A 24745-nucleotide genomic window follows, 5' to 3' on the forward strand; every position below is an offset into this window, starting at 1 on the left:
CTTTACAGTCAGTATAGTAACGCACGCTGCACTTTACAGTCAGTATAGTAACGCATGCGGCACTTTACAGTCAGTATAGTAACACATGCGGCACTTTACAGTCAGTATAGTAACACATGCGGCACTTTACAGTCAGTATAGTAACACATGCTGCACTTTACAGTCAGTATAGTAATGCATGCTGCACTTTACAGTCAGTATAGTAACACATGCGGCACTTTGCAGTCAGTATAGTAACACATGCGGCACTTTACAGTCAGTATAGTAACGCACGCTGCACTTTACAGTCAGTATAGTAGCGCACGCTGCACTTTACAGTCAGTATAGTAACACATGCAGCACTTTACAGTCAGTATAGTAACACATGCGGCACTTTACAGTCAGTATAGTAACACATGCGGCACTTTACAGTCAGTATAGTAACACATGCGGCACTTTACAGTCAGTATAGTAACGCACGCTGCACTTTACAGTCAGTATAGTAACGCACGCTGCACTTTACAGTCAGTATAGTAACGCACGCTGCACTTTACAGTCAGTATAGTAACACATGCGGCACTTTACAGTCAGTATAGTAACACATGCGGCACTTTACAGTCAGTATAGTAACACATGCGGCACTTTACAGTCAGTATAGTAACGCACGCTGCACTTTACAGTCAGTATAGTAACGCATGCGGCACTTTACAGTCAGTATAGTAACGCATGCGGCACTTTACAGTCAGTATAGTAACATATGCGGCACTTTACAGTCAGTATAGTAACACATGCTGCTCTTTACAGTCAGTATAGTAACACATGCGGCACTTTACAGTCAGTATAGTAACACATGCGGCACTTTAGTCAGTATAGTAACACATGCAGCACTTTACAGTCAGTATAGTAACACATGCGGCACTTTGCAGTCAGTATAGTAACACATGCGGCACTTTACAGTCAGTATAGTAACGCACGCTGCACTTTACAGTCAGTATAGTAACGCACGCTGCACTTTACAGTCAGTATAGTAACACATGCGGCACTTTACAGGCAGTATAGTAACACATGCGGCACTTTACAGTCAGTATAGTAACACATGCGGCACTTTACAGTCAGTATAGTAACACATGCGGCACTTTACAGTCAGTATAGTAACGCACGCTGCACTTTACAGTCAGTATAGTAACGCACGCTGCACTTTACAGTCAGTATAGTAACGCACGCTGCACTTTACAGTCAGTATAGTAACACATGCGGCACTTTACAGTCAGTATAGTAACACATGCGGCACTTTACAGTCAGTATAGTAACACATGCGGCACTTTACAGTCAGTATAGTAATGCACGCTGCACTTTACAGTCAGTATAGTAACGCATGCGGCACTTTACAGTCAGTATAGTAACACATGCGGCACTTTACAGTCAGTATAGTAACATATGCGGCACTTTACAGTCAGTATAGTAACACATGCTGCTCTTTACAGTCAGTATAGTAACACATGCAGCACTTTACAGTCAGTATAGTAACACATGCGGCACTTTAGTCAGTATAGTAACACATGCGGCACTTTACAGTCAGTATAGTAACACATGCGGCACTTTACAGTCAGTATAGTAACACATGCGGCACTTTACAGTCAGTATAGTAACACATGCGGCACTTTACAGTCAGTATAGTAACACATGCGGCACTTTACAGTCAGTATAGTAACGCACGCGGCACTTTACAGTCAGTATAGTAACGCACGCTGCACTTTACAGTCAGTATAGTAACACATGCGGCACTTTACAGTCAGTATAGTAACGCATGCGGCACTTTACAGTCAGTATAGTAATGCATGCGGCACTTTACAGTCAGTATAGTAACGCACGCTGCACTTTACAGTCAGTATAGTAACGCATGCGGCACTTTACAGTCAGTATAGTAACACATGCAGCACTTTACAGTAAGTATAGTAACACATGCAGCACTTTACAGTCAGTATTGTAACACATGCTGCTCTTTACAGTCAGTATAGTAACACATGCGGCACTTTACAGTCAGTATAGTAACACATGCGGCACTTTACAGTCAGTATAGTAACACATGCGGCACTTTACAGTCAGTATAGTAACACATGCGGCACTTTACAGTCAGTATAGTAATATATGCGGCACTTTACAGTCAGTATAGTAACACATGCTGCTCTTTACAGTCAGTATAGTAACACATGCGGCACTTTACAGTCAGTATAGTAACACATGCGGCACTTTACAGTCAGTATAGTAACACATGCGGCACTTTACAGTCAGTATAGTAACACATGCGGCACTTTACAGTCAGTATAGTAACGCATGCGGCACTTTACAGTCAGTATAGTAACGCACGCTGCACTTTACAGTCAGTATAGTAACACATGCAGCACTTTACAGTCAGTATAGTAACACATGCGGCACTTTACAGTAAGTATAGTAACACATGCAGCACTTTACAGTCAGTATTGTAACACATGCTGCTCGTTACAGTCAGTATAGTAACACATGCGGCACTTTACAGTCAGTATAGTAACACATGCGGCACTTTACAGTCAGTATAGTAACACATGCGGCACTTTACAGTCAGTATAGTAACACATGCGGCACTTTACAGTCAGTATAGTAACACATGCTGCTCTTTACAGTCAGTATAGTAACACATGCGGCACTTTACAGTCAGTATAGTAACACATGCGGCACTTTACAGTCAGTATAGTAACACATGCGGCACTTTACAGTCAGTATAGTAACGCACGCTGCACTTTACAGTCAGTATAGTAACACATACGGCACTTTACAGTCAGTATAGTAACGCACGCTGCACTTTACAGTCAGTATAGTAACACATGCGGCACTTTACAGTCAGTATAGTAACACATGCGGCACTTTACAGTCAGTATAGTAACACAAATGCGGCACTTTACAGTCAGTACAGTAACAAATGTGGCACTTTACAGTCAGTATAGTAACACATGCGGCACTTTACAGTCAGTATAGTAACACATGCGGCACTTTACAGTCAGTATAGTAACACATGCGGCACTTTCCAGTCAGTATAGTAACGCATGCTGCACTTTACAGTCAGTATAGTAACGCATGCTGCACTTTACAGTCAGTATAGTAATGCATGCTGCACTTTACAGTCAGTATAGTAACACATGCGGCACTTTACAGTCAGTATAGTAACACATGCGGCACTTTACAGTCAGTATAGTAACACATGCGGCACTTTACAGTCAGTATAGTAATACATGCGGCACTTTACAGTCAGTATAGTAACACATGCGGCACTTTACAGTCAGTATAGTAACACATGCGGCACTTTACAGTCAGTATAGTAACACATGCGGCACTTTACAGTCAGTATAGTAACACATGCGGCACTTTACAGTCAGTATAGTAACGCATGCTGCACTTTACAGTCAGTATAGTAACGCATGCTGCACTTTACAGTCAGTATAGTAATGCATGCTGCACTTTACAGTCAGTATAGTAAAACATGCGGCACTTTACAGTCAGTATAGTAACACATGCGGCACTTTACAGTCAGTATAGTAACACATGCGGCACTTTACAGTCAGTATAGTAATACATGCGGCACTTTACAGTCAGTATAGTAACACATGCGGCACTTTACAGTCAGTATAGTAACACACGCGGCACTTTACAGTCAGTATAGTAACGCACGCTGCACTTTACAGTCAGTATAGTAACACATACGGCACTTTACAGTCAGTATAGTAACGCACGCTGCACTTTACAGTCAGTATAGTAACACATGCGGCACTTTACAGTCAGTATAGTAACACAAATGCAGCCCTTTACAGTCAGTATAGTAACACATGTGGCACTTTACAGTCAGTATAGTAACACATGCGGCACTTTACAGTCAGTATAGTAACACATGCAGCACTTTACAGTCAGTATAGTAACACATGCGCCACTTTCCAGTCAGTATAGTAACGCATGCTGCACTTTACAGTCAGTATAGTAACGCACGCTGCACTTTACAGTCAGTATAGTAACGCATGCTGCACTTTACAGTCAGTATAGTAACACATGCAGCACTTTACAGTCAGTATAGTAATGCATGCTGCACTTTACAGTCAGTATAGTAACGCACGCTGCACTTTACAGTCAGTATAGTAACGCACGCTGCACTTTACAGTCAGTATAGTAACGCATGCGGCACTTTACAGTCAGTATAGTAACACATGCGGCACTTTACAGTCAGTATAGTAACACATGCGGCACTTTACAGTCAGTATAGTAACACATGCTGCACTTTACAGTCAGTATAGTAATGCATGCTGCACTTTACAGTCAGTATAGTAACACATGCGGCACTTTGCAGTCAGTATAGTAACACATGCGGCACTTTACAGTCAGTATAGTAACGCACGCTGCACTTTACAGTCAGTATAGTAACGCACGCTGCACTTTACAGTCAGTATAGTAACACATGCAGCACTTTACAGTCAGTATAGTAACACATGCGGCACTTTACAGTCAGTATAGTAACACATGCGGCACTTTACAGTCAGTATAGTAACACATGCGGCACTTTACAGTCAGTATAGTAACGCACGCTGCACTTTACAGTCAGTATAGTAACGCACGCTGCACTTTACAGTCAGTATAGTAACGCACGCTGCACTTTACAGTCAGTATAGTAACACATGCGGCACTTTACAGTCAGTATAGTAACACATGCGGCACTTTACAGTCAGTATAGTAACACATGCGGCACTTTACAGTCAGTATAGTAACGCACGCTGCACTTTACAGTCAGTATAGTAACGCATGCGGCACTTTACAGTCAGTATAGTAACGCATGCGGCACTTTACAGTCAGTATAGTAACATATGCGGCACTTTACAGTCAGTATAGTAACACATGCTGCTCTTTACAGTCAGTATAGTAACACATGCGGCACTTTACAGTCAGTATAGTAACACATGCGGCACTTTAGTCAGTATAGTAACACATGCAGCACTTTACAGTCAGTATAGTAACACATGCGGCACTTTACAGTCAGTATAGTAACACATGCGGCACTTTACAGTCAGTATAGTAACACATGCGGCACTTTACAGTCAGTATAGTAACACATGCGGCACTTTATAGTCAGTATAGTAACGCATGCGGCACTTTACAGTCAGTATAGTAACGCACGCTGCACTTTACAGTCAGTATAGTAACGCATGCAGCACTTTACAGTCAGTATAGTAACGCATGCGGCACTTTACAGTCAGTATAGTAACGCACGCTGCACTTTACAGTCAGTATAGTAACGCATGCGGCACTTTACAGTCAGTATAGTAACACATGCGGCACTTTACAGTCAGTATAGTAACGCACACTGCACTTTACAGTCAGTATAGTAACACATGCGGCACTTTACAGTCAGTATAGTAACACATGCGGCACTTTACAGTCAGTATAGTAACACATGCGGCACTTTACAGTCAGTATTGTAACACATGCTGCTCTTTACAGTCAGTATAGTAACACACGCTGCTCTTTACAGTCAGTATAGTAACACATGCGGCACTTTACAGTCAGTATAGTAACACATGCAGCACTTTACAGTCAGTATAGTAACACATGCGGCACTTTACAGTCAGTATAGTAACACATGCGGCACTTTACAGTCAGTATAGTAACATATGCGGCACTTTACAGTCAGTATAGTAACACATGCTGCTCTTTACAGTCAGTATAGTAACACATGCGGCACTTTACAGTCAGTATAGTAACACATGCAGCACTTTAGTCAGTATAGTAACACATGCGGCACTTTAGTCAGTATAGTAACACATGCGGCACTTTACAGTCAGTATAGTAACACATGCAGCACTTTACAGTCAGTATAGTAACACATGCGGCACTTTACAGTCAGTATAGTAACACATGCGGCACTTTACAGTCAGTATAGTAACACATGCGGCACTTTACAGTCAGTATAGTAACACATGCGGCACTTTACAGTCAGTAAAGTAACACATGCGGCACTTTACAGTCAGTATAGTAATGCACGCTGCACTTTACAGTCAGTATAGTAACGCATGCGGCACTTTACAGTCAGTATAGTAATGCATGCGGCACTTTACAGTCAGTATAGTAACGCACGCTGCACTTTACAGTCAGTATAGTAACGCATGCGTCACTTTACAGTCAGTATAGTAACACATGCGGCACTTTACAGTAAGTATAGTAATACATGCAGCACTTTACAGTCAGTATTGTAACACATGCTGCTCTTTACAGTCAGTATAGTAACACATGCGGCACTTTACAGTCAGTATAGTAACACATGCGGCACTTTACAGTCAGTATAGTAACACATGCGGCACTTTACAGTCAGTATAGTAACACATGCGGCACTTTACAGTCAGTATAGTAATATATGCGGCACTTTACAGTCAGTATAGTAACACATGCTGCTCTTTACAGTCAGTATAGTAACACATGCGGCACTTTACAGTCAGTATAGTAACACATGCGGCACTTTACAGTCAGTATAGTAACACATGCGGCACTTTACAGTCAGTATAGTAACACATGCGGCACTTTACAGTCAGTATAGTAACGCACGCTGCACTTTACAGTCAGTATAGTAACACATGCGGCACTTTACAGTCAGTATAGTAACACATGCGGCACTTTACAGTCAGTATAGTAACACATGCGGCACTTTACAGTCAGTAAAGTAACACATGCGGCACTTTACAGTCAGTATAGTAACGCACGCTGCACTTTACAGTCAGTATAGTAACGCATGCAGCACTTTACAGTCAGTATAGTAACGCATGCGGCACTTTACAGTCAGTATAGTAACGCATGCGGCACTTTACAGTCAGTATAGTAATATATGCGGCACTTTACAGTCAGTATAGTAACACATGCTGCTCTTTACAGTCAGTATAGTAACACATGCGGCACTTTACAGTCAGTATAGTAACACATGCGGCACTTTACAGTCAGTATAGTAACACATGCGGCACTTTACAGTCAGTATAGTAACACATGCGGCACTTTACAGTCAGTATAGTAACGCACGCTGCACTTTACAGTCAGTATAGTAACACATGCGGCACTTTACAGTCAGTAAAGTAACACATGCGGCACTTTACAGTCAGTATAGTAACGCACGCTGCACTTTACAGTCAGTATAGTAACACATACGGCACTTTACAGTCAGTATAGTAACGCACGCTGCACTTTACAGTCAGTATAGTAACACATGCGGCACTTTACAGTCAGTATAGTAACACAAATGCGGCACTTTACAGTCAGTATAGTAACACATGTGGCACTTTACAGTCAGTATAGTAACACATGTGGCACTTTACAGTCAGTATAGTAACACATGCGGCACTTTACAGTCAGTATAGTAACACATGCGGCACTTTACAGTCAGTATAGTAACACATGCGGCACTTTCCAGTCAGTATAGTAACGCATGCTGCACTTTACAGTCAGTATAGTAACGCACGCTGCACTTTACAGTCAGTATAGTAATGCATGCTGCACTTTACAGTCAGTATAGTAACACATGCAGCACTTTACAGTCAGTATAGTAATGCATGCTGCACTTTACAGTCAGTATAGTAACACATGTGGCACTTTACAGTCAGTATAGTATCGCACGCTGCACTTTACAGTCAGTATAGTAACGCACGCTGCACTTTACAGTCAGTATAGTAACGCATGCGGCACTTTACAGTCAGTATAGTAACACATGCGGCACTTTACAGTCAGTATAGTAACACATGCGGCACTTTACAGTCAGTATAGTAACACATGCTGCACTTTACAGTCAGTATAGTAATGCATGCTGCACTTTACAGTCAGTATAGTAACACATGCTGCACTTTGTAGTCAGTATAGTAACACATGCGGCACTTTACAGTCAGTATAGTAACGCACGCTGCACTTTACAGTCAGTATAGTAACGCACGCTGCACTTTACAGTCAGTATAGTAACACATGCGGCACTTTACAGGCAGTATAGTAACACATGCGGCACTTTACAGTCAGTATAGTAACACATGCGGCACTTTACAGTCAGTATAGTAACACATGCGGCACTTTACAGTCAGTATAGTAACGCACGCTGCACTTTACAGTCAGTATAGTAACGCACGCTGCACTTTACAGTCAGTATAGTAACGCACGCTGCACTTTACAGTCAGTATAGTAACGCACGCTGCACTTTACAGTCAGTATAGTAACACATGCGGCACTTTACAGGCAGTATAGTAACACATGCGGCACTTTACAGTCAGTATAGTAACACATGCGGCACTTTACAGTCAGTATAGTAACACATGCGGCACTTTACAGTCAGTATAGTAATGCACGCTGCACTTTACAGTCAGTATAGTAACGCATGCGGCACTTTACAGTCAGTATAGTAACACATGCGGCACTTTACAGTCAGTATAGTAACATATGCGGCACTTTACAGTTAGTATAGTAACACATGCTGCTCTTTACAGTCAGTATAGTAACACATGCGGCACTTTACAGTCAGTATAGTAACACATGCGGCACTTTAGTCAGTATAGTAACACATGCGGCACTTTACAGTCAGTATAGTAACACATGCGGCACTTTACAGTCAGTATAGTAACACATGCGGCACTTTACAGTCAGTATAGTAACACATGCGGCACTTTACAGTCAGTATAGTAACACATGCGGCACTTTACAGTCAGTATAGTAACGCACGCGGCACTTTACAGTCAGTATAGTAACGCACACTGCACTTTACAGTCAGTATAGTAACACATGCGGCACTTTACAGTCAGTATAGTAACGCATGCGGCACTTTACAGTCAGTATAGTAATGCATGCGGCACTTTACAGTCAGTATAGTAACGCACGCTGCACTTTACAGTCAGTATAGTAACGCATGCGGCACTTTACAGTCAGTATAGTAACACATGCAGCACTTTACAGTAAGTATAGTAACACATGCAGCACTTTACAGTCAGTATTGTAACACATGCTGCTCTTTACAGTCAGTATAGTAACACATGCGGCACTTTACAGTCAGTATAGTAACACATGCGGCACTTTACAGTCAGTATAGTAACACATGCGGCACTTTACAGTCAGTATAGTAACACATGCGGCACTTTACAGTCAGTATAGTAATATATGCGGCACTTTACAGTCAGTATAGTAACACATGCTGCTCTTTACAGTCAGTATAGTAACACATGCGGCACTTTACAGTCAGTATAGTAACACATGCGGCACTTTACAGTCAGTATAGTAACACATGCGGCACTTTACAGTCAGTATAGTAACACATGCGGCACTTTACAGTCAGTATAGTAACGCATGCGGCACTTTACAGTCAGTATAGTAACGCACGCTGCACTTTACAGTCAGTATAGTAACACATGCAGCACTTTACAGTCAGTATAGTAACACATGCGGCACTTTACAGTAAGTATAGTAACACATGCAGCACTTTACAGTCAGTATTGTAACACATGCTGCTCGTTACAGTCAGTATAGTAACACATGCGGCACTTTACAGTCAGTATAGTAACACATGCGGCACTTTACAGTCAGTATAGTAACACATGCGGCACTTTACAGTCAGTATAGTAACACATGCGGCACTTTACAGTCAGTATAGTAACACATGCTGCTCTTTACAGTCAGTATAGTAACACATGCGGCACTTTACAGTCAGTATAGTAACACATGCGGCACTTTACAGTCAGTATAGTAACACATGCGGCACTTTACAGTCAGTATAGTAACGCACGCTGCACTTTACAGTCAGTATAGTAACACATACGGCACTTTACAGTCAGTATAGTAACGCACGCTGCACTTTACAGTCAGTATAGTAACACATGCGGCACTTTACAGTCAGTATAGTAACACATGCGGCACTTTACAGTCAGTATAGTAACACAAATGCGGCACTTTACAGTCAGTACAGTAACAAATGTGGCACTTTACAGTCAGTATAGTAACACATGCGGCACTTTACAGTCAGTATAGTAACACATGCGGCACTTTACAGTCAGTATAGTAACACATGCGGCACTTTCCAGTCAGTATAGTAACGCATGCTGCACTTTACAGTCAGTATAGTAACGCATGCTGCACTTTACAGTCAGTATAGTAATGCATGCTGCACTTTACAGTCAGTATAGTAACACATGCGGCACTTTACAGTCAGTATAGTAACGCACGCTGCACTTTACAGTCAGTATAGTAACGCACGCTGCACTTTACAGTCAGTATAGTAACGCATGCGGCACTTTACAGTCAGTATAGTAACACATGCGGCACTTTACAGTCAGTATAGTAACACATGCGGCACTTTACAGTCAGTATAGTAACACATGCGGCACTTTACAGTCAGTATAGTAACACATGCGCCACTTTCCAGTCAGTATAGTAACGCATGCTGCACTTTACAGTCAGTATAGTAACGCACGCTGCACTTTACAGTCAGTATAGTAACGCATGCTGCACTTTACAGTCAGTATAGTAACACATGCAGCACTTTACAGTCAGTATAGTAATGCATGCTGCACTTTACAGTCAGTATAGTAACGCACGCTGCACTTTACAGTCAGTATAGTAACGCACGCTGCACTTTACAGTCAGTATAGTAACGCATGCGGCACTTTACAGTCAGTATAGTAACACATGCGGCACTTTACAGTCAGTATAGTAACACATGCGGCACTTTACAGTCAGTATAGTAACACATGCTGCACTTTACAGTCAGTATAGTAATGCATGCTGCACTTTACAGTCAGTATAGTAACACATGCGGCACTTTGCAGTCAGTATAGTAACACATGCGGCACTTTACAGTCAGTATAGTAACGCACGCTGCACTTTACAGTCAGTATAGTAGCGCACGCTGCACTTTACAGTCAGTATAGTAACACATGCAGCACTTTACAGTCAGTATAGTAACACATGCGGCACTTTACAGTCAGTATAGTAACACATGCGGCACTTTACAGTCAGTATAGTAACACATGCGGCACTTTACAGTCAGTATAGTAACGCACGCTGCACTTTACAGTCAGTATAGTAACGCACGCTGCACTTTACAGTCAGTATAGTAACGCACGCTGCACTTTACAGTCAGTATAGTAACACATGCGGCACTTTACAGTCAGTATAGTAACACATGCGGCACTTTACAGTCAGTATAGTAACACATGCGGCACTTTACAGTCAGTATAGTAACGCACGCTGCACTTTACAGTCAGTATAGTAACGCATGCGGCACTTTACAGTCAGTATAGTAACGCATGCGGCACTTTACAGTCAGTATAGTAACATATGCGGCACTTTACAGTCAGTATAGTAACACATGCTGCTCTTTACAGTCAGTATAGTAACACATGCGGCACTTTACAGTCAGTATAGTAACACATGCGGCACTTTAGTCAGTATAGTAACACATGCAGCACTTTACAGTCAGTATAGTAACACATGCGGCACTTTGCAGTCAGTATAGTAACACATGCGGCACTTTACAGTCAGTATAGTAACGCACGCTGCACTTTACAGTCAGTATAGTAACGCACGCTGCACTTTACAGTCAGTATAGTAACACATGCGGCACTTTACAGGCAGTATAGTAACACATGCGGCACTTTACAGTCAGTATAGTAACACATGCGGCACTTTACAGTCAGTATAGTAACACATGCGGCACTTTACAGTCAGTATAGTAACGCACGCTGCACTTTACAGTCAGTATAGTAACGCACGCTGCACTTTACAGTCAGTATAGTAACGCACGCTGCACTTTACAGTCAGTATAGTAACACATGCGGCACTTTACAGTCAGTATAGTAACACATGCGGCACTTTACAGTCAGTATAGTAACACATGCGGCACTTTACAGTCAGTATAGTAATGCACGCTGCACTTTACAGTCAGTATAGTAACGCATGCGGCACTTTACAGTCAGTATAGTAACACATGCGGCACTTTACAGTCAGTATAGTAACATATGCGGCACTTTACAGTCAGTATAGTAACACATGCTGCTCTTTACAGTCAGTATAGTAACACATGCAGCACTTTACAGTCAGTATAGTAACACATGCGGCACTTTAGTCAGTATAGTAACACATGCGGCACTTTACAGTCAGTATAGTAACACATGCGGCACTTTACAGTCAGTATAGTAACACATGCGGCACTTTACAGTCAGTATAGTAACACATGCGGCACTTTACAGTCAGTATAGTAACACATGCGGCACTTTACAGTCAGTATAGTAACGCACGCGGCACTTTACAGTCAGTATAGTAACGCACGCTGCACTTTACAGTCAGTATAGTAACACATGCGGCACTTTACAGTCAGTATAGTAACGCATGCGGCACTTTACAGTCAGTATAGTAATGCATGCGGCACTTTACAGTCAGTATAGTAACGCACGCTGCACTTTACAGTCAGTATAGTAACGCATGCGGCACTTTACAGTCAGTATAGTAACACATGCAGCACTTTACAGTAAGTATAGTAACACATGCAGCACTTTACAGTCAGTATTGTAACACATGCTGCTCTTTACAGTCAGTATAGTAACACATGCGGCACTTTACAGTCAGTATAGTAACACATGCGGCACTTTACAGTCAGTATAGTAACACATGCGGCACTTTACAGTCAGTATAGTAACACATGCGGCACTTTACAGTCAGTATAGTAATATATGCGGCACTTTACAGTCAGTATAGTAACACATGCTGCTCTTTACAGTCAGTATAGTAACACATGCGGCACTTTACAGTCAGTATAGTAACACATGCGGCACTTTACAGTCAGTATAGTAACACATGCGGCACTTTACAGTCAGTATAGTAACACATGCGGCACTTTACAGTCAGTATAGTAACGCATGCGGCACTTTACAGTCAGTATAGTAACGCACGCTGCACTTTACAGTCAGTATAGTAACACATGCAGCACTTTACAGTCAGTATAGTAACACATGCGGCACTTTACAGTAAGTATAGTAACACATGCAGCACTTTACAGTCAGTATTGTAACACATGCTGCTCGTTACAGTCAGTATAGTAACACATGCGGCACTTTACAGTCAGTATAGTAACACATGCGGCACTTTACAGTCAGTATAGTAACACATGCGGCACTTTACAGTCAGTATAGTAACACATGCGGCACTTTACAGTCAGTATAGTAACACATGCTGCTCTTTACAGTCAGTATAGTAACACATGCGGCACTTTACAGTCAGTATAGTAACACATGCGGCACTTTACAGTCAGTATAGTAACACATGCGGCACTTTACAGTCAGTATAGTAACGCACGCTGCACTTTACAGTCAGTATAGTAACACATACGGCACTTTACAGTCAGTATAGTAACGCACGCTGCACTTTACAGTCAGTATAGTAACACATGCGGCACTTTACAGTCAGTATAGTAACACATGCGGCACTTTACAGTCAGTATAGTAACACAAATGCGGCACTTTACAGTCAGTACAGTAACAAATGTGGCACTTTACAGTCAGTATAGTAACACATGCGGCACTTTACAGTCAGTATAGTAACACATGCGGCACTTTACAGTCAGTATAGTAACACATGCGGCACTTTCCAGTCAGTATAGTAACGCATGCTGCACTTTACAGTCAGTATAGTAACGCATGCTGCACTTTACAGTCAGTATAGTAATGCATGCTGCACTTTACAGTCAGTATAGTAACACATGCGGCACTTTACAGTCAGTATAGTAACACATGCGGCACTTTACAGTCAGTATAGTAACACATGCGGCACTTTACAGTCAGTATAGTAATACATGCGGCACTTTACAGTCAGTATAGTAACACATGCGGCACTTTACAGTCAGTATAGTAACACATGCGGCACTTTACAGTCAGTATAGTAACACATGCGGCACTTTACAGTCAGTATAGTAACACATGCGGCACTTTACAGTCAGTATAGTAACGCATGCTGCACTTTACAGTCAGTATAGTAACGCATGCTGCACTTTACAGTCAGTATAGTAATGCATGCTGCACTTTACAGTCAGTATAGTAAAACATGCGGCACTTTACAGTCAGTATAGTAACACATGCGGCACTTTACAGTCAGTATAGTAACACATGCGGCACTTTACAGTCAGTATAGTAATACATGCGGCACTTTACAGTCAGTATAGTAACACATGCGGCACTTTACAGTCAGTATAGTAACACACGCGGCACTTTACAGTCAGTATAGTAACGCACGCTGCACTTTACAGTCAGTATAGTAACACATACGGCACTTTACAGTCAGTATAGTAACGCACGCTGCACTTTACAGTCAGTATAGTAACACATGCGGCACTTTACAGTCAGTATAGTAACACAAATGCAGCCCTTTACAGTCAGTATAGTAACACATGTGGCACTTTACAGTCAGTATAGTAACACATGCGGCACTTTACAGTCAGTATAGTAACACATGCAGCACTTTACAGTCAGTATAGTAACACATGCGCCACTTTCCAGTCAGTATAGTAACGCATGCTGCACTTTACAGTCAGTATAGTAACGCACGCTGCACTTTACAGTCAGTATAGTAACGCATGCTGCACTTTACAGTCAGTATAGTAACACATGCAGCACTTTACAGTCAGTATAGTAATGCATGCTGCACTTTACAGTCAGTATAGTAACGCACGCTGCACTTTACAGTCAGTATAGTAACGCACGCTGCACTTTACAGTCAGTATAGTAACGCATGCGGCACTTTACAGTCAGTATAGTAACACATGCGGCACTTTACAGTCAGTATAGTAACACATGCGGCACTTTACAGTCAGTATAGTAACACATGCTGCACTTTACAGTCAGTATAGTAATGCATGCTGCACTTTACAGTCAGTATAGTAACACATGCGGCACTTTGCAGTCAGTATAGTAACACATGCGGCACTTTACAGTCAGTATAGTAACGCACGCTGCACTTTACAGTCAGTATAGTAACGCACGCTGCACTTTACAGTCAGTATAGTAACACATGCAGCACTTTACAGTCAGTATAGTAACACATGCGGCACTTTACAGTCAGTATAGTAACACATGCGGCACTTTGCAGTCAGTATAGTAACACATGCGGCACTTTACAGTCAGTATAGTAACGCACGCTGCACTTTACAGTCAGTATAGTAACGCACGCTGCACTTTACAGTCAGTATAGTAACGCACGCTGCACTTTACAGTCAGTATAGTAACACATGCGGCACTTTACAGTCAGTATAGTAACACATGCGGCACTTTACAGTCAGTATAGTAACACATGCGGCACTTTACAGTCAGTATAGTAACGCACGCTGCACTTTACAGTCAGTATAGTAACGCATGCGGCACTTTACAGTCAGTATAGTAACGCATGCGGCACTTTACAGTCAGTATAGTAACATATGCGGCACTTTACAGTCAGTATAGTAACACATGCTGCTCTTTACAGTCAGTATAGTAACACATGCGGCACTTTACAGTCAGTATAGTAACACATGCGGCACTTTAGTCAGTATAGTAACACATGCAGCACTTTACAGTCAGTATAGTAACACATGCGGCACTTTACAGTCAGTATAGTAACACATGCGGCACTTTACAGTCAGTATAGTAACACATGCGGCACTTTACAGTCAGTATAGTAACACATGCGGCACTTTATAGTCAGTATAGTAACGCATGCGGCACTTTACAGTCAGTATAGTAACGCACGCTGCACTTTACAGTCAGTATAGTAACGCATGCAGCACTTTACAGTCAGTATAGTAACGCATGCGGCACTTTACAGTCAGTATAGTAACGCACGCTGCACTTTACAGTCAGTATAGTAACGCATGCGGCACTTTACAGTCAGTATAGTAACACATGCGGCACTTTACAGTCAGTATAGTAACGCACACTGCACTTTACAGTCAGTATAGTAACACATGCGGCACTTTACAGTCAGTATAGTAACACATGCGGCACTTTACAGTCAGTATAGTAACACATGCGGCACTTTACAGTCAGTATTGTAACACATGCTGCTCTTTACAGTCAGTATAGTAACACACGCTGCTCTTTACAGTCAGTATAGTAACACATGCGGCACTTTACAGTCAGTATAGTAACACATGCAGCACTTTACAGTCAGTATAGTAACACATGCGGCACTTTACAGTCAGTATAGTAACACATGCGGCACTTTACAGTCAGTATAGTAACATATGCGGCACTTTACAGTCAGTATAGTAACACATGCTGCTCTTTACAGTCAGTATAGTAACACATGCGGCACTTTACAGTCAGTATAGTAACACATGCAGCACTTTAGTCAGTATAGTAACACATGCGGCACTTTAGTCAGTATAGTAACACATGCGGCACTTTACAGTCAGTATAGTAACACATGCAGCACTTTACAGTCAGTATAGTAACACATGCGGCACTTTACAGTCAGTATAGTAACACATGCGGCACTTTACAGTCAGTATAGTAACACATGCGGCACTTTACAGTCAGTATAGTAACACATGCGGCACTTTACAGTCAGTAAAGTAACACATGCGGCACTTTACAGTCAGTATAGTAATGCACGCTGCACTTTACAGTCAGTATAGTAACGCATGCGGCACTTTACAGTCAGTATAGTAATGCATGCGGCACTTTACAGTCAGTATAGTAACGCACGCTGCACTTTACAGTCAGTATAGTAACGCATGCGTCACTTTACAGTCAGTATAGTAACACATGCGGCACTTTACAGTAAGTATAGTAATACATGCAGCACTTTACAGTCAGTATTGTAACACATGCTGCTCTTTACAGTCAGTATAGTAACACATGCGGCACTTTACAGTCAGTATAGTAACACATGCGGCACTTTACAGTCAGTATAGTAACACATGCGGCACTTTACAGTCAGTATAGTAACACATGCGGCACTTTACAGTCAGTATAGTAATATATGCGGCACTTTACAGTCAGTATAGTAACACATGCTGCTCTTTACAGTCAGTATAGTAACACATGCGGCACTTTACAGTCAGTATAGTAACACATGCGGCACTTTACAGTCAGTATAGTAACACATGCGGCACTTTACAGTCAGTATAGTAACACATGCGGCACTTTACAGTCAGTATAGTAACGCATGCGGCACTTTACAGTCAGTATAGTAACGCACGCTGCACTTTACAGTCAGTATAGTAACACATGCAGCACTTTACAGTCAGTATAGTAACACATGCGGCACTTTACAGTAAGTATAGTAACACATGCAGCACTTTACAGTCAGTATTGTAACACATGCTGCTCGTTACAGTCAGTATAGTAACACATGCGGCACTTTACAGTCAGTATAGTAACACATGCGGCACTTTACAGTCAGTATAGTAACACATGCGGCACTTTACAGTCAGTATAGTAACACATGCGGCACTTTACAGTCAGTATAGTAACACATGCTGCTCTTTACAGTCAGTATAGTAACACATGCGGCACTTTACAGTCAGTATAGTAACACATGCGGCACTTTACAGTCAGTATAGTAACACATGCGGCACTTTACAGTCAGTATAGTAACGCACGCTGCACTTTACAGTCAGTATAGTAACACATACGGCACTTTACAGTCAGTATAGTAACGCACGCTGCACTTTACAGTCAGTATAGTAACACATGCGGCACTTTACAGTCAGTATAGTAACACATGCGGCACTTTACAGTCAGTATAGTAACACAAATGCGGCACTTTACAGTCAGTACAGTAACAAATGTGGCACTTTACAGTCAGTATAGTAACACATGCGGCACTTTACAGTCAGTATAGTAACACATGCGGCACTTTACAGTCAGTATAGTAACACATGCGGCACTTTCCAGTCAGTATAGTAACGCATGCTGCACTTTACAGTCAGTATAGTAACGCATGCTGCACTTTACAGTCAGTATAGTAATGCATGCTGCACTTTACAGTCAGTATAGTAACACATGCGGCACTTTACAGTCAGTATAGTAACACATGCGGCACTTTACAGTCAGTATAGTAACACATGCGGCACTTTACAGTCAGTATAGTAATACATGCGGCACTTTACAGTCAGTATAGTAACACATGCGGCACTTTACAGTCAGTATAGTAACACATGCGGCACTTTACAGTCAGTATAGTAACACATGCGGCACTTTACAGTCAGTATAGTAACACATGCGGCACTTTACAGTCAGTATAGTAACGCATGCTGCACTTTACAGTCAGTATAGTAACGCATGCTGCACTTTACAGTCAGTATAGTAATGCATGCTGCACTTTACAGTCAGTATAGTAAAACATGCGGCACTTTACAGTCAGTATAGTAACACATGCGGCACTTTACAGTCAGTATAGTAACACATGCGGCACTTTACAGTCAGTATAGTAATACATGCGGCACTTTACAGTCAGTATAGTAACACATGCGGCACTTTACAGTCAGTATAGTAACACACGCGGCACTTTACAGTCAGTATAGTAACGCACGCTGCACTTTACAGTCAGTATAGTAACACATACGGCACTTTACAGTCAGTATAGTAACGCACGCTGCACTTTACAGTCAGTATAGTAACACATGCGGCACTTTACAGTCAGTATAGTAACACAAATGCAGCCCTTTACAGTCAGTATAGTAACACATGTGGCACTTTACAGTCAGTATAGTAACACATGCGGCACTTTACAGTCAGTATAGTAACACATGCAGCACTTTACAGTCAGTATAGTAACACATGCGCCACTTTCCAGTCAGTATAGTAACGCATGCTGCACTTTACAGTCAGTATAGTAACGCACGCTGCACTTTACAGTCAGTATAGTAACGCATGCTGCACTTTACAGTCAGTATAGTAACACATGCAGCACTTTACAGTCAGTATAGTAATGCATGCTGCACTTTACAGTCAGTATAGTAACGCACGCTGCACTTTACAGTCAGTATAGTAACGCACGCTGCACTTTACAGTCAGTATAGTAACGCATGCGGCACTTTACAGTCAGTATAGTAACACATGCGGCACTTTACAGTCAGTATAGTAACACATGCGGCACTTTACAGTCAGTATAGTAACACATGCTGCACTTTACAGTCAGTATAGTAATGCATGCTGCACTTTACAGTCAGTATAGTAACACATGCGGCACTTTGCAGTCAGTATAGTAACACATGCGGCACTTTACAGTCAGTATAGTAACGCACGCTGCACTTTACAGTCAGTATAGTAACGCACGCTGCACTTTACAGTCAGTATAGTAACACATGCAGCACTTTACAGTCAGTATAGTAACACATGCGGCACTTTACAGTCAGTATAGTAACACATGCGGCACTTTACAGTCAGTATAGTAACACATGCGGCACTTTACAGTCAGTATAGTAACGCACGCTGCACTTTACAGTCAGTATAGTAACGCACGCTGCACTTTACAGTCAGTATAGTAACGCACGCTGCACTTTACAGTCAGTATAGTAACACATGCGGCACTTTACAGTCAGTATAGTAACACATGCGGCACTTTACAGTCAGTATAGTAACACATGCGGCACTTTACAGTCAGTATAGTAACGCACGCTGCACTTTACAGTCAGTATAGTAACGCATGCGGCACTTTACAGTCAGTATAGTAACGCATGCGGCACTTTACAGTCAGTATAGTAACATATGCGGCACTTTACAGTCAGTATAGTAACACATGCTGCTCTTTACAGTCAGTATAGTAACACATGCGGCACTTTACAGTCAGTATAGTAACACATGCGGCACTTTAGTCAGTATAGTAACACATGCAGCACTTTACAGTCAGTATAGTAACACATGCGGCACTTTACAGTCAGTATAGTAACACATGCGGCACTTTACAGTCAGTATAGTAACACATGCGGCACTTTACAGTCAGTATAGTAACACATGCGGCACTTTATAGTCAGTATAGTAACGCATGCGGCACTTTACAGTCAGTATAGTAACGCACGCTGCACTTTACAGTCAGTATAGTAACGCATGCAGCACTTTACAGTCAGTATAGTAACGCATGCGGCACTTTACAGTCAGTATAGTAACGCACGCTGCACTTTACAGTCAGTATAGTAACGCATGCGGCACTTTACAGTCAGTATAGTAACACATGCGGCACTTTACAGTCAGTATAGTAACGCACACTGCACTTTACAGTCAGTATAGTAACACATGCGGCACTTTACAGTCAGTATAGTAACACATGCGGCACTTTACAGTCAGTATAGTAACACATGCGGCACTTTACAGTCAGTATTGTAACACATGCTGCTCTTTACAGTCAGTATAGTAACACACGCTGCTCTTTACAGTCAGTATAGTAACACATGCGGCACTTTACAGTCAGTATAGTAACACATGCAGCACTTTACAGTCAGTATAGTAACACATGCGGCACTTTACAGTCAGTATAGTAACACATGCGGCACTTTACAGTCAGTATAGTAACACATGCAGCACTTTACAGTCAGTATAGTAACACATGCGGCACTTTACAGTCAGTATAGTAACACATGCAGCACTTTACAGTCAGTATAGTAATGCATGCTGCACTTTACAGTCAGTATAGTAACGCACGCTGCACTTTACAGTCAGTATAGTAACGCACGCTGCACTTTACAGTCAGTATAGTAACGCATGCGGCACTTTACAGTCAGTATAGTAACACATGCGGCACTTTACAGTCAGTATAGTAACACATGCGGCACTTTACAGTCAGTATAGTAACACATGCTGCACTTTACAGTCAGTATAGTAATGCATGCTGCACTTTACAGTCAGTATAGTAACACATGCGGCACTTTGCAGTCAGTATAGTAACACATGCGGCACTTTACAGTCAGTATAGTAACGCACGCTGCACTTTACAGTCAGTATAGTAACGCACGCTGCACTTTACAGTCAGTATAGTAACACATGCAGCACTTTACAGTCAGTATAGTAACACATGCGGCACTTTACAGTCAGTATAGTAACACATGCGGCACTTTACAGTCAGTATAGTAACACATGCGGCACTTTACAGTCAGTATAGTAACGCACGCTGCACTTTACAGTCAGTATAGTAACGCACGCTGCACTTTACAGTCAGTATAGTAACGCACGCTGCACTTTACAGTCAGTATAGTAACACATGCGGCACTTTACAGTCAGTATAGTAACACATGCGGCACTTTACAGTCAGTATAGTAACACATGCGGCACTTTACAGTCAGTATAGTAACGCACGCTGCACTTTACAGTCAGTATAGTAACGCATGCGGCACTTTACAGTCAGTATAGTAACGCATGCGGCACTTTACAGTCAGTATAGTAACATATGCGGCACTTTACAGTCAGTATAGTAACACATGCTGCTCTTTACAGTCAGTATAGTAACACATGCGGCACTTTACAGTCAGTATAGTAACACATGCGGCACTTTAGTCAGTATAGTAACACATGCAGCACTTTACAGTCAGTATAGTAACACATGCGGCACTTTACAGTCAGTATAGTAACACATGCGGCACTTTACAGTCAGTATAGTAACACATGCGGCACTTTACAGTCAGTATAGTAACACATGCGGCACTTTATAGTCAGTATAGTAACGCATGCGGCACTTTACAGTCAGTATAGTAACGCACGCTGCACTTTACAGTCAGTATAGTAACGCATGCAGCACTTTACAGTCAGTATAGTAACGCATGCGGCACTTTACAGTCAGTATAGTAACGCACGCTGCACTTTACAGTCAGTATAGTAACGCATGCGGCACTTTACAGTCAGTATAGTAACACATGCGGCACTTTACAGTCAGTATAGTAACGCACACTGCACTTTACAGTCAGTATAGTAACACATGCGGCACTTTACAGTCAGTATAGTAACACATGCGGCACTTTACAGTCAGTATAGTAACACATGCGGCACTTTACAGTCAGTATTGTAACACATGCTGCTCTTTACAGTCAGTATAGTAACACACGCTGCTCTTTACAGTCAGTATAGTAACACATGCGGCACTTTACAGTCAGTATAGTAACACATGCAGCACTTTACAGTCAGTATAGTAACACATGCGGCACTTTACAGTCAGTATAGTAACACATGCGGCACTTTACAGTCAGTATAGTAACATATGCGGCACTTTACAGTCAGTATAGTAACACATGCTGCTCTTTACAGTCAGTATAGTAACACATGCGGCACTTTACAGTCAGTATAGTAACACATGCAGCACTTTAGTCAGTATAGTAACACATGCGGCACTTTAGTCAGTATAGTAACACATGCGGCACTTTACAGTCAGTATAGTAACACATGCAGCACTTTACAGTCAGTATAGTAACACATGCGGCACTTTACAGTCAGTATAGTAACACATGCGGCACTTTACAGTCAGTATAGTAACACATGCGGCACTTTACAGTCAGTATAGTAACACATGCGGCACTTTACAGTCAGTAAAGTAACACATGCGGCACTTTACAGTCAGTATAGTAATGCACGCTGCACTTTACAGTCAGTATAGTAACGCATGCGGCACTTTACAGTCAGTATAGTAATGCATGCGGCACTTTACAGTCAGTATAGTAACGCACGCTGCACTTTACAGTCAGTATAGTAACGCATGCGTCACTTTACAGTCAGTATAGTAACACATGCGGCACTTTACAGTAAGTATAGTAATACATGCAGCACTTTACAGTCAGTATTGTAACACATGCTGCTCTTTACAGTCAGTATAGTAACACATGCGGCACTTTACAGTCAGTATAGTAACACATGCGGCACTTTACAGTCAGTATAGTAACACATGCGGCACTTTACAGTCAGTATAGTAACACATGCGGCACTTTACAGTCAGTATAGTAATATATGCGGCACTTTACAGTCAGTATAGTAACACATGCTGCTCTTTACAGTCAGTATAGTAACACATGCGGCACTTTACAGTCAGTATAGTAACACATGCGGCACTTTACAGTCAGTATAGTAACACATGCGGCACTTTACAGTCAGTATAGTAACACATGCGGCACTTTACAGTCAGTATAGTAACACATGCGGCACTTTACAGTCAGTATAGTAACGCATGCGGCACTTTACAGTCAGTATAGTAACGCACGCTGCACTTTACAGTCAGTATAGTAACACATGCAGCACTTTACAGTCAGTATAGTAACACATGCGGCACTTTACAGTAAGTATAGTAACACATGCAGCACTTTACAGTCAGTATTGTAACACATGCTGCTCGTTACAGTCAGTATAGTAACACATGCGGCACTTTACAGTCAGTATAGTAACACATGCGGCACTTTACAGTCAGTATAGTAACACATGCGGCACTTTACAGTCAGTATAGTAACACATGCGGCACTTTACAGTCAGTATAGTAACACATGCTGCTCTTTACAGTCAGTATAGTAACACATGCGGCACTTTACAGTCAGTATAGTAACACATGCGGCACTTTACAGTCAGTATAGTAACACATGCGGCACTTTACAGTCAGTATAGTAACGCACGCTGCACTTTACAGTCAGTATAGTAACGCACGCTGCACTTTACAGTCAGTATAGTAACACATGCGGCACTTTACAGTCAGTATAGTAACACATGCGGCACTTTACAGTCAGTATAGTAACACAAATGCGGCACTTTACAGTCAGTACAGTAACAAATGTGGCACTTTACAGTCAGTATAGTAACACATGCGGCACTTTACAGTCAGTATAGTAACACATGCGGCACTTTACAGTCAGTATAGTAACACATGCGGCACTTTCCAGTCAGTATAGTAACGCATGCTGCACTTTACAGTCAGTATAGTAACGCATGCTGCACTTTACAGTCAGTATAGTAATGCATGCTGCACTTTACAGTCAGTATAGTAACACATGCGGCACTTTACAGTCAGTATAGTAACACATGCGGCACTTTACAGTCAGTATAGTAACACATGCGGCACTTTACAGTCAGTATAGTAATACATGCGGCACTTTACAGTCAGTATAGTAACACATGCGGCACTTTACAGTCAGTATAGTAACACATGCGGCACTTTACAGTCAGTATAGTAACACATGCGGCACTTTACAGTCAGTATAGTAACACATGCGGCACTTTACAGTCAGTATAGTAACGCATGCTGCACTTTACAGTCAGTATAGTAACGCATGCTGCACTTTACAGTCAGTATAGTAATGCATGCTGCACTTTACAGTCAGTATAGTAAAACATGCGGCACTTTACAGTCAGTATAGTAACACATGCGGCACTTTACAGTCAGTATAGTAACACATGCGGCACTTTACAGTCAGTATAGTAATATATGCGGCACTTTACAGTCAGTATAGTAACACATGCTGCTCTTTACAGTCAGTATAGTAACACATACGGCACTTTACAGTCAGTATAGTAACGCACGCTGCACTTTACAGTCAGTATAGTAACACATGCGGCACTTTACAGTCAGTATAGTAACACAAATGCAGCCCTTTACAGTCAGTATAGTAACACATGTGGCACTTTACAGTCAGTATAGTAACACATGCGGCACTTTACAGTCAGTATAGTAACACATGCAGCACTTTACAGTCAGTATAGTAACACATGCGCCACTTTCCAGTCAGTATAGTAACGCATGCTGCACTTTACAGTCAGTATAG

The sequence above is a fragment of the Rhinoderma darwinii genome, unplaced genomic scaffold (genome assembly GCF_050947455.1).
Source record: "Rhinoderma darwinii isolate aRhiDar2 unplaced genomic scaffold, aRhiDar2.hap1 Scaffold_69, whole genome shotgun sequence".
NCBI lineage: Eukaryota > Metazoa > Chordata > Amphibia > Anura > Rhinodermatidae > Rhinoderma > Rhinoderma darwinii.